Genomic DNA, 12,742 nt, shown 5'->3' on the forward strand with positions numbered 1-12,742 from the left:
CAGACCTACTTAAATGATAGGCTCTGCTTCTTAGGCTACTGGACACCATTAGCTCCAGAGGGAGTCGGAACACAGGTCTCACCCTGGAGTTCGTCCCGGAGCCGCGCCGCCGTCCTCCTCGCAGAGCCGGAAGATAGAAGCCGGGTGAGTATGAGAAGAAAAGAAGACTTCAGGCGGCAGAAGACTTCAGATCTTCCTGAGGTAAGCGCGCAGCGGTAACGCTGCGCGCCTTTGCTCCCACACAGTACACACACAATACAGGCACTGATGGGTGCAGGGCGCAGGGGGGGCGCCCTGGGCAGCAACAAACCTCATTACTGGCAGAAACAGACATATTAGGCTGCGAAGGCAGCAAATAAATGAACCCCCGCCATTTTTCAATTAATTGAAGCGGGACCGAAGCCCGCCGCTGGAGGGGGCGGAGCTTGATCCTCAGCACTAACCAGCGCCATTTTCTCCACAGAAGCTGCAGAGAGCGCTGGCTCCCCGGACTCTTCCCTGCTGAACGAGCTCAAAGGGCTGAAAAAGAGGAGGGGGCACATTTTCAGGCGCAGTGAGTGGGAAAATCAGTGTATATATATATATAAAAGCGCTATCTGGGTTTCTCCCAGTGTCAGTTTGGCGCTGGGTGTGTGCTGGCATACTCTCTCTCTGTCTCTCCAAAGGGCCTGGTTGGGGAATTGTCCCCTTATAGTCATATCCCTGTGTGTGTGGGGTGTCGGCATGTCTGAAGCGGAAGGCTCATCCAAGGAGGAGGTGGAGCAGAGGAGTGGTGTGTCCCCGTCGGTAGTGCCGACTCCAGAATGGATGGATTTGTGGCATATGTTGAATGCAAGTGTAGCATCATTACATAAGAGACTGGACAAAGCAGAGTCCAGGGTGGCATCAGGGGGTCAATCCACAGATTGGACCAACTCACAGGGCCCGTCGGGGTCTCAAAAGCGCCCCTTGTCACAAATTGTGGACACAGATACAGACACGGACTCTGATTCCAGTGTCGACTATGATGAAGCTAGATTGCACCCTAGGGTGACAAAAAGTATTCAGTGTATGATTATTGCAATAAAGGATGTTTTACATATCACTGATGAACCCTCTGTTCCCGACACGAGGGTACACATGTTTAAGGGAAAGAAGCAGATAATAAACTTTCCCCCATCACATGAACTTAACGAGTTATTTGAAAAAGCTTGGGAATCTTCGGATAAGAGACTGCAGATTCCCAAAAGGGTTCTTATGGCATACCCCTTCCCTACACAGGACAGGGTACGTTGGGAATCCTCTCCCACAGTGGACAAGGCTTTAACACGCCTGTCCAAGAAGGTGGCGCTGCCGTCTCCAGACACAGCGGCCCTCAAGGATCCTGCGGACCGCAGGCAAGAGACTACACTAAAGTCTTTCTATACACATACTGGTACCTTGCTCAGACCGGCAATTGCGTCGGCATGGGTATGTAGCGCAGTTGCAGCTTGACAAGATACACTGTCAGCTGACCTTGATACCCTAGATAGGGATACTATTTTATTAACTTTGGCCCATATTAAAGATGCAGTCTTATATATGAGAGATGCTCAAAGAGATATTGGATTGTTGGGTTCCAAAGCCAATGCCATGGCTATTTTAGCGAGACGATCCTTATGGACCCGCCAATGGACGGGTGATGCGGATTCAAAAAAGCATATGGAAGTTCTACCCTATAAGGGTGATGTGTTGTTCGGGGATGGGCTTGTGGACCTGGTTTCCACAGCCACCGCGGGTAAATCTACATTTTTACCTTTTATTCCCCAACAGCAAACGAAAACTCCACAATATCAGATGCAGCCCTTTCGGTCGCAAAAGTCCAGAAGAGGTCGGGGCTCCTCCTTACTTGCCAGAGGTAAGGGTAGAGGAAAAAGAACACCTGCTTCGGCTGGTTCCCAGGAACAGAAGTCCTCCCCGGCTTCTACAAAATCCACCGCATGACGCTGGGACTCCCCAGTGGGAGTCCGCACCGGTGGGGGCACGCCTTCGACTATTCAGCCAGGTCTGGGTTCGGTCAGACGTGGATCCGTGGGCGATGGAAATCGTTTCCCAAGGCTACAAGCTGGAATTCGAAGAGGTGCCCCCGCGACGATTTTTCAAGTCGGCCTTACCAGCTTCTACCCCGGAGCGGGAAGTAGTGTTAGCTGCAATTCAAACGCTGTGTCAACAGCGAGTAATTATCAAGGTTCCCCTGAGCCAACAGGCGAACGGGTACTATTCGACCCTATTTGTGGTCCCGAAGCCGGATGGTTCGGTCAGGCCCATTTTAAATCTGAAATCCCTAAACCTGTACTTGAAAAGATTCAAATTCAAGATGGAATCGCTCCGAGCTGTAATATCCATCCTGAAAGGGGGGGATTTTATGGTGTCACTGGACATAAAGGATGCTTACCTTCATGTCCCAATATATATTGTACAGGATTGTCATTACCAGTTTCAGACGTTGCCGTTTGGGCTTTCCACGGCCCCGTGGATTTTCACCAAGGTGATGGCAGAGATGATGGTGATCCTGCGCAAGCAAGGAGTCACAATTATCCCATACTTGGACGATCTCCTGATAAAGACGAGATCAAGAGATCAATTGCTGAAAAACATGTCGCTCTCCCGGAGAGTGCTCCAACAGCACGGTTGGATTCTCAATCTGCCAAAGTCGCAATTGGTTCCAACAACTCGACTATCGTTCCTAGGCATGATACTGGACACGGAACAAAAGAAGGCTTTTCTCCCGTTGGAGAAAGCCCAGGACCTCCAGAACATGGTCAGAGACCTGCTAAAGCCAAAAAGAGTGTCAGTTCATCAATGCACTCGAGTTCTGGGGAAAATGGTGGCCTCCTACAAGGCCATTCCATTCGGCAGGTTTCATACGAGGACGTTTCAGTGGGACCTTCTGGACAAGTGGTCCGGGTCTCATCTACAAATACATCAGAAAATAACACTGTCCCCCAGGGCCAGGGTGTCTCTCCTGTGGTGGCTGCAGAGTGCTCACCTTCTAGAGGGTCGCAGGTTCGGCATTCAGGACTGGGTTCTGGTAACCACGGACGCGAGCCTCCGGGGATGGGGAGTAGTCACCCAAGGAAGAAATTTTCAGGGACTATGGTCAAGCCAGGAGTCTTGACGGCACATCAACGTACTGGAATTAAGGGCCATATACAACGGCCTTCGACAAGCGGAGAGTCTTCTTCGCAACCTACCGGTTCTGATTCAATCAGACAGTGTCACAGCCGTGGCTCATGTGAACCGCCAAGGCGGGACAAGGAGCAGAGTCACGATGGCGGAAGCCACCAGGATTCTTCGCTGGGCGGAAAATCACGTAAGCGCTCTGTCAGCTGTCTTAATTCCAGGAGTGGACAACTGGGAACCGGACTTCCTCAGCAGGCACGATCTCCATCCAGGAGAGTGGGGACTTCATCGAGAAGTCTTTGCAGAGATTACGGGTCTCTGGGGAATTCCTCAAATAGACATGATGGCGTCACGCCTCAACAAGAAGCTTCGGAGGTATTGTGCCAGGTCAAGGGACCCTCAGGCAATAGCAGTAGACGCTCTGGTAACACCATGGGTGTTTCCTCCTCTTCCTCTCATCTCAAAAATTTTGAGGATCATAACACAAAAAAGAGTACAGACAATACTCATTGTGCCAGATTGGCCTCGAAGGGCCTGGTACTCAGATCTTCAGGAAATGCTCACAGAAGATCCTTGGCCTCTTCCTCTCAGGGAGGACCTGTTGCAGCAGGGGCCATGCGTGTTCCAAGACTTACCACGGTTGCGTTTGACGGCATGGCGGTTGAACGCCGGATCCTAGCTGGGAAAGGTATTCCAGAGGAGGTCATACCTACTCTAGTAAAGGCTAGGAAGGAGGTGACAGCGAAACATTATCACCATATCTGGAGGAAGTATGTCTCTTGGTGTGAAGCCAAGAATACTTCTACGGAAGATTTCCATCTGGGCCGTTTTCTCCACTTCCTACAGACAGGAGTGGATATGGGCCTGAAGTTAGGGCCGAAATCTCTACCTTAATGGAGCCTATCTACATTCTTTCAGAAGGAATTGGCTTCTCTCCCAGAAGTCGAAACTTTTGTGAAGGGAGTGCTGCACATCCAGCCTCCTTTTGTGCCCCCAGTGGCACCATGTGACCTGAATGTGGTGTTACAGTTTCTTAAGTCACACTGGTTTGAACCCCTTCAAACGGTTGAATTGAAATTTCTCACCTGGAAGGTGGTCATGTTACTAGCCTTGGCTTCGGCAATGCGGGTGTCAGAATTGGCGGCTTTGTCTCACAAGAGCCCCTATTTGATCTTTCATGTGGATAGAGCAGAATTGAGGACTCATCCTCAATTTTTGCCTAAGGTGGTGTCTTTATTTCATATGAACCAACCGATCGTGGTACCTGTAGCTACGAGTGACTTGGAGGACTCCAAGTCCCTGGATGTAGTCAGGGCGTTAAAGATTTATGTAGCCAGGACGGCTAGGGTTAGGAAAACAGAGGCTCTGTTTGTCCTGTATGCAGCCAATAAGATTGGCGCGCCTGCATCGAAACAGACTATTGCTCGCTGGATCTGTAACACGATCCAGCAGGCTTATTCTACGGCTGGATTGCCGTTACCAAATTCGGTAAAGGCCCATTCTACTAGGAAGGTGGGCTCTTCTTGGGCGGCTGCCCGAGGCGTCTCCGTCTTACAGCTTTGCCGAGCAGCTACTTGGTCGGGTTCAAACACTTTTGCAAAATTCTACAAGTTTGATACCCTGGCTGATGAGGACCTCGCGTTTGCTCAATCGGTGCTACAGAGTCATCCGCACTCTCCCGCCCGGTTTGGAGCTTTGGTATAAACCCCATGGTCCTTACGGAGTCCCCAGCATCCTCTAGAACGTAAGAGAAAATAAGATTTTAAACCTACCGGTAAATCTTTTTCTCGTAGTCCGTAGAGGATGCTGGGCGCCCGTCCCAGTGCGGACTTATTCTGCAAGACTTGTATATAGTTTTTGCTTACATAAGGGTTATGTTACAGTGGGAATCGGTCTTTGACTGATGCTGTTTGTTGTTCATACTGTTAACTGGTTGCATGTTTCCAGGTTATATGGTATGCTTGGTGTGGCCTGGTATGAATCTTGCCCTTAGATTAACAAAATCCTTTCCTCGTATTGTCCATCTCCTCTGGGCACAGTTCTCTAACTGAGGTCTGGAGGAGGGTCATAGAGGGAGGAGCCAGTGCACACCCATACTAAAAGTTCTTTATAGTGCCCATGTCTCCTGCGGAGCCCGTCTATACCCCATGGTCCTTACGGAGTCCCCAGCATCCTCTACGGACTACGAGAAAAAGATTTACCGGTAGGTTTAAAATCTTATTATTATTATTATATAGGGGAGAGGGGACCGTACAGTGATATATGAGGGGAATAACACATCTCCCGACACACACTGATATGTGGTATTATTATTATTATTATTATATAGGGGAGAGGGGACCGTACAGTGATATATGAGGGGTATAACACAGCCCCCGGCACACACTGATATGTGGTATTATTATTATATAGGGGAGAGGGGACCGTACAGTGATATATGAGGGGAATAACACATCTCCCGGCACACACTGATATGTGGTATTATTATTATATAGGGGAGATGGGACCGTACAGTGATATATGAGGGGAATAACACAGCCCCCGGCACACACTGATATGTGGTATTATTATATAGGGGAGAGGGGACCGTACAGTGATATATGAAGGGAATAACACATCTCCCAGCACACACTGATATGTGGTATTATTATTATATAGGGGAGAGGGGACTGTACAGTGATATATGAAGGGAATAACACCTCTCCCGGCGCACACTGATATGTGGTATTATTATTATATAGGGGAGGGGGGACTGTACAGGGATATATGAGGGGAATAACACAGCTCCCAGCACACACTGATATGTGGTATTATTATTATATAGGGGAAAGGGGACTGTACAGTGATATATGAGGGGAATAACACAGCCCCCGGCACACACTGATATGTGGTATTATTATATATGGGAGAGGGGACCGTACAGTGATATATGAGGGGAATAACACAGCCCCCGGCACACACTGATATGTGGTATTATTATATACGGGATAGGGGACCGTACAGTGATATATGAGGGGAATAACACAGCTCCCGGCACACACTGATATGTGGTATTATTATATAGGGGAGAGGGGACCGTACAATGATATATGAGGGGGAATAACACAGCTCCCAGCACACACTGATATATGGTATTATTATATAGGGGAGAGGGGACCGTACAGTGATATATGAGGGGGAATAACACAGCCCCCGGCACACACTGATATGTGGTATTAATGTTATATAGGGGAGAGGGGACCGTACAGTGATATATGAGGGGAATAACACAGCCCCGGCACACACTGATATGTGGTATTATTATATAGGGGAGAGGGGACCGTACAGTGATATATGAGGGGAATAACACAGCCCCCGGCACACACTGATATGTGGTATTATTATTATTATTATTATTATTATATAGGGGAGAGGGGACCGTACAGTGATATATGAGGGGAATAACACAGCTCCCGGCACACACTGATATGTGGTATTATTATATAGGGGAGAGGGGACCGTACAGTGATATATGAGGGGAATAACAGCCCCCGGCACACACTGATATGTGGTATTATTATTATTATATAGGGGAGAGGGGACCGTACAGTGATATATGAGGGGGAATGACACAGCTCCCTGCACACACTGATATGTGGTATTATTATTATTATTATTATATAGGGGAGAGGGGACCGTACAGTGATATATGAGGGGGAATAACACAGCTCCCGGCACACACTGTTATGTGGTATTATTATTATATAGGGGAGAGGGGACCGTACAGTGATATATGAGGGGGAATAACACAGCTCCCTGCACACACTGATATGTGGTATTATTATTATATAGGGGAGAGGGGACCGTACAGTGATATATGAGGGGGAATAACACAGCCCCCGGCACACACTGATATGTGGTATTATTATATAGGGGAGAGGGGACCGTACAGTGATATATGAGGGGAATAATACAGCTCCTGCACACACTGATATGTGGTATTATTATTATATAGGGGAGAGGGGACTGTGCAGTGATATATGAGGGGAATAACACAGCCCCCGGCACACACTGATATGTGGTATTATTATATAGGGGAGAGGGGACCGTACAGTGATATATGAGGGGAATAACACAGCTCCTGCACACACTGATATGTGGTATTATTATTATATAGGGGAGAGGGGACCGTACAGTGATATATGAGGGGGTATAACAGCTCCCGGCACACACTGATATGTGGTATTATTATTATATAGGGGAGAGGTGACCGTACAGTGATATATGAGGGGAATAACACAGCCCCCTGCACACACTGATATGTGGTATTATTATTATATAGGGGAGAGGGGACCGTACAGTGATATATGAGGGGGAATAACACAGCCCCCGGCACACACTGATATGTGGTATTATTATTATATAGGGGAGAGGGGACCGTACAGTGATATATGAGGGGGAATAACACAGCCCCCGGCACACACTGATATGTGGTATTATTATTATATAGGGGAGAGGGGACCGTACAGTGATATATGAGGGGGAATAACACAGCCCCCGGCACACACTGATATGTGGTATTATTATTATATAGGGGAGAGGGGACCGTACAGTGATATATGAGGGGAATAACACAGCCCCCGGCACACACTGATATGTGGTATTATTATATAGGGGAGAGGGGACCGTACAGTGATATATGAGGGGGAATAACACAGCCCCCGGCACACACTGATATGTGGTATTATTATTATTATATAGGGGAGAGGGGACCGTACAGTGATATATGAGGGGGAATGACACAGCTCCCTGCACACACTGATATGTGGTATTATTATTATTATTATTATTATATAGGGGAGAGGGGACCGTACAGTGATATATGAGGGGGAATAACACAGCTCCCGGCACACACTGTTATGTGGTATTATTATTATATAGGGGAGAGGGGACCGTACAGTGATATATGAGGGGGAATAACACAGCTCCCTGCACACACTGATATGTGGTATTATTATTATATAGGGGAGAGGGGATCGTACAGTGATATATGAGGGGGAATAACACAGCCCCCGGCACACACTGATATGTGGTATTATTATATAGGGGAGAGGGGACCGTACAGTGATATATGAGGGGAATAACACAGCTCCTGCACACACTGATATGTGGTATTATTATTATATAGGGGAGAGGGGACCGTACAGTGATATATGAGGGGAATAACACAGCCCCCTGCACACACTGATATGTGGTATTATTATTATATAGGGGAGAGGGGACCGTACAGTGATATATGAGGGGGAATAACACAGCCCCCGGCACACACTGATATGTGGTATTATTATTATATAGGGGAGAGGGGACCGTACAGTGATATATGAGGGGGAATAACACAGCCCCCGGCACACACTGATATGTGGTATTATTATTATATAGGGGAGAGGGGACCGTACAGTGATATATGAGGGGGAATAACACAGCCCCCGGCACACACTGATATGTGGTATTATTATTATATAGGGGAGAGGGGACCGTACAGTGATATATGAGGGGGAATAACACAGCTCCCGGCACACACTGATATGTGGTATTATTATATAGGGGAGAGGGGACAGTACAGTGATATATGAGGGGGAATAATACAGCTCCCGGCACACACTGATATGTGGTATTATTATATAGGGGAGAGGGGACCGTACAGTGATATATGAGGGGAATAACACAGCTCCCGGCACACACTGATATGTGGTATTATTATATAGGGGAGAGGGGACTGTGCAGTGAGAGGAGATTACAGAAGTGGCTGCATCAGATCACAGCCCCAGCAGCATCACAGTCATATTTGCTGCGTCTGGGTAACAACATACAGCACTGGTGACACAGAAAACAACCAGGCAGTCTGGACAGAAGTTCCAGCTTGTGGTAAGTACCTGTAAGTATACATTGTCTGTGCCTGAGTTGTTTATTGAGAATCCACAGCCTGTATTAGCGGTTGTGATTGGGACAGACGGTATCAGACATGTGGCGGAGAAATTATGGGTGACGGACAATACATGCTGCTGTACCTGCGTTTGCATGTTACTGAGAAACAGGCCCAGGTTGTGTTATTAGGACGGCGGGTGCTCAGGCATATATACTAGAGATGAGCGCCGGAAATTTTTCGGGTTTTGTGTTTTGGTTTTGGGTTCGGTTCCGCGGCCGTGTTTTGGGTTCGACCGCGTTTTGGCAAAACCTCACCGAATTTTTTTGTCGGATTCGGGTGTGTTTTGGATTCGGGTGTTTTTTTCAAAAAACCCTAAAAAACAGCTTAAATCATAGAATTTGGGGGTCATTTTGATCCCAAAGTATTATTAACCTCAAAAACCATAATTTCCACTCATTTTCAGTCTATTCTGAATACCTCACACCTCACAATATTATTTTTAGTCCTAAAATTTGCACCGAGGTCGCTGTGTGAGTAAGATAAGCGACCCTAGTGGCCGACACAAACACCGGGCCCATCTAGGAGTGGCACTGCAGTGTCACGCAGGATGGCCCTTCCAAAAAACACTCCCCAAACAGCACATGACGCAAAGAAAAAAAGAGGCGCAATGAGGTAGCTGTGTGAGTAAGATAAGCGACCCTAGTGGTCGACACAAACACCGGGCCCATCTAGGAGTGGCACTGCAGTGTCACGCAGGATGTCCCTTCCAAAAAACCCTCCCCAAACAGCACATGACGCAAAGAAAAAAAGAGGCGCAATGAGGTAGCTGACTGTGTGAGTAAGATAAGCGACCCTAGTGGCCGACACAAACACCGGGCCCATCTAGGAGTGGCACTGCAGTGTCACGCAGGATGTCCCTTCCAAAAAACCCTCCCCAAACAGCACATGACGCAAAGAAAAAAAGAGGCGCAATGAGGTAGCTGACTGTGTGAGTAAGATAAGCGACCCTAGTGGCCGACACAAACACCGGGCCCATCTAGGAGTGGCACTGCAGTGTCACGCAGGATGGCCCTTCCAAAAAACCCTCCCCAAACAGCACATGACGCAAAGAAAAAGAAAAGAAAAAAGAGGTGCAAGATGGAATTGTCCTTGGGCCCTCCCACCCACCCTTATGTTGTATAAACAAAACAGGACATGCACACTTTAACCAACCCATCATTTCAGTGACGGGGTCTGCCACACGACTGTGACTGATATGACGGGTTGATTTGGACCCCCCCAAAAAAGAAGCAATTAATCTCTCCTTGCACAAACTGGCTCTACAGAGGCAAGATGTCCACCTCATCATCATCCTCCGATATATCACCGTGTACATCCCCCTCCTCACAGATTATCAATTCGTCCCCACTGGAATCCACCATCTCAGCTCCCTGTGTACTTTGTGGAGGCAATTGCTGCTGGTCAATGTCTCCGCGGAGGAATTGATTATAATTCATTTTAATGAACATCATCTTCTCCACATTTTCTGGATGTAACCTCGTACGCCGATTGCTGACAAGGTGAGCGGCGGCACTAAACACTCTTTCGGAGTACACACTTGTGGGAGGGCAACTTAGGTAGAATAAAGCCAGTTTGTGCAAGGGCCTCCAAATTGCCTCTTTTTCCTGCCAGTATAAGTACGGACTGTGTGACGTGCCTACTTGGATGCGGTCACTCATATAATCCTCCACCATTCTTTCAATGTTGAGAGAATCATATGCAGTGACAGTAGACGACATGTCCGTAATCGTTGTCAGGTCCTTCAGTCCGGACCAGATGTCAGCATCAGCAGTCGCTCCAGACTGCCCTGCATCACCGCCAGCGGGTGGGCTCGGAATTCTGAGCCTTTTCCTCGCACCCCCAGTTGCGGGAGAATGTGAAGGAGGAGATGTTGACAGGTCGCGTTCCGCTTGACTTGACAATTTTCTCACCAGCAGGTCTTTCAACCCCAGCAGACTTGTGTCTGCCGGAAAGAGAGATCCAAGGTAGGCTTTAAATCTAGGATCGAGCATGGTGGCCAAAATGTAGTGCTCTGATTTCAACAGATTGACCACCCGTGAATCCTTGTTAAGCGAATTAAGGGCTCCATCCACAAGTCCCACATGCCTAGCGGAATCGCTCCGTGTTAGCTCCTCCTTCAATGTCTCCAGCTTCTTCTGCAAAAGCCTGATGAGGTGAATGACCTGACTCAGGCTGGCAGTGTCTGAACTGACTTCACGTGTGGCAAGTTCAAAGGGCATCAGAACCTTGCACAACGTTGAAATCATTCTCCACTGCGCTTGAGACAGGTGCATTCCACCTCCTATATCGTGCTCAATTGTATAGGCTTGAATGGCCTTTTGCTGCTCCTCCAACCTCTGAAGCATATAGAGGGTTGAATTCCACCTCGTTACCACTTCTTGCTTCAGATGATGGCAGGGCAGGTTCAGTAGTTTTTGGTGGTGCTCCAGTCTTCTGTACGTGGTGCCTGTACGCCGAAAGTGTCCCGCAATTCTTCTGGCCACCGACAGCATCTCTTGCACGCCCCTGTCGTTTTTTAAAAAATTCTGCACCACCAAATTCAAGGTATGTGCAAAACATGGGACGTGCTGGAATTTGCCCATATTTAATGCACACACAATATTGCTGGCGTTGTCCGATGCCACAAATCCACAGGAGAGTCCAATTGGGGTAAGCCATTCCGCGATGATCTTCCTCAGTTGCCGTAAGAGGTTTTCAGCTGTGTGCGTATTCTGGAAACCGGTGATACAAAGCGTAGCCTGCCTAGGAAAGAGTTGGCGTTTGCGAGATGCTGCTACTGGTGCCGCCGCTGCTGTTCTTGCGGCGGGAGTCCATACATCTACCCAGTGGGCTGTCACAGTCATATAGTCCTGACCCTGCCCTGCTCCACTTGTCCACATGTCCGTGGTTAAGTGGACATTGGGTACAGCTGCATTTTTTAGGACACTGGTGACTCTTTTTCTGAGGTCTGTGTACATTTTCGGTATCGCCTGCCTAGAGAAATGGAACCTAGATGGTATTTGGTACCGGGGACACAGTACCTCCAACAAGTCTCTAGTTGGCTCTGCAGTAATGATGGATACCGGAACCACGTTTCTCACCACCCAGGATGCCAAGGCCTCAGTTATCCGCTTTGCAGTAGGATGACTGCTGTGATATTTCATCTTCCTCGCAAAGGACTGTTGAACAGTCAATTCCTTACTGGAAGTAGTACAAGTGGGCTTACGACTTCCCCTCTGGGATGACCATCGACTCCCAGCAGCAACAACAGCAGCGCCAGCAGCAGTAGGCGTTACACGCAAGGATGCATCGGAGGAATCCCAGGCAGGAGAGGAATCATCAGAATTGCCAGTGACATGGCCTGCAGGACTATTGGCATTCCTGGGGAAGGAGGAAATTGACACTGAGGGAGTTGGTGGGGTGGTTTGCATGAGCTTGGTTACAAGAGGAAGGGATTTACTGGTCAGTGGACTGCTTCCGCTGTCGGCCAAAGTTTTTGAACTTGTCACTGACTTATTATGAATGCGCTGCAGGTGACGTATAAGGGAGGATGTTCCGAGGTGGTTAACGTCCTTACCCCTACTTATTACAGCTTGACAAAGGGAACACACGGCTTGACAAATGTTGTCCGCATTTCTGGTGAAATACTTCCACACC

At 48.3% G+C, this 12,742-nt stretch overlaps 1 protein-coding gene across 3 annotated transcripts in view; it reads left to right on the plus strand.

Moving 5' to 3' along the window:
* The window catches only part of LOC135054680 (oocyte zinc finger protein XlCOF22-like), a 112,694-nt gene that overhangs the window by 1,148 nt on the left and 98,804 nt on the right, over window positions 1-12,742 (plus strand). For 2 of the 3 annotated variants that reach the window (XM_063957936.1, XM_063957935.1), the window contains exon 2: window positions 8,886-9,045. The gene's annotated coding sequence lies outside the window, so the exon portion shown is untranslated. Of the gene's footprint in view, window positions 1-8,885; window positions 9,056-12,742 lie in introns of all 3 variants that reach the window. The other variant, XM_063957937.1, reaches the window with a different exon arrangement.

Source organism: Pseudophryne corroboree, chromosome 3 (assembly GCF_028390025.1).
Source record: "Pseudophryne corroboree isolate aPseCor3 chromosome 3, aPseCor3.hap2, whole genome shotgun sequence".
Lineage (NCBI taxonomy): Eukaryota > Metazoa > Chordata > Amphibia > Anura > Myobatrachidae > Pseudophryne > Pseudophryne corroboree.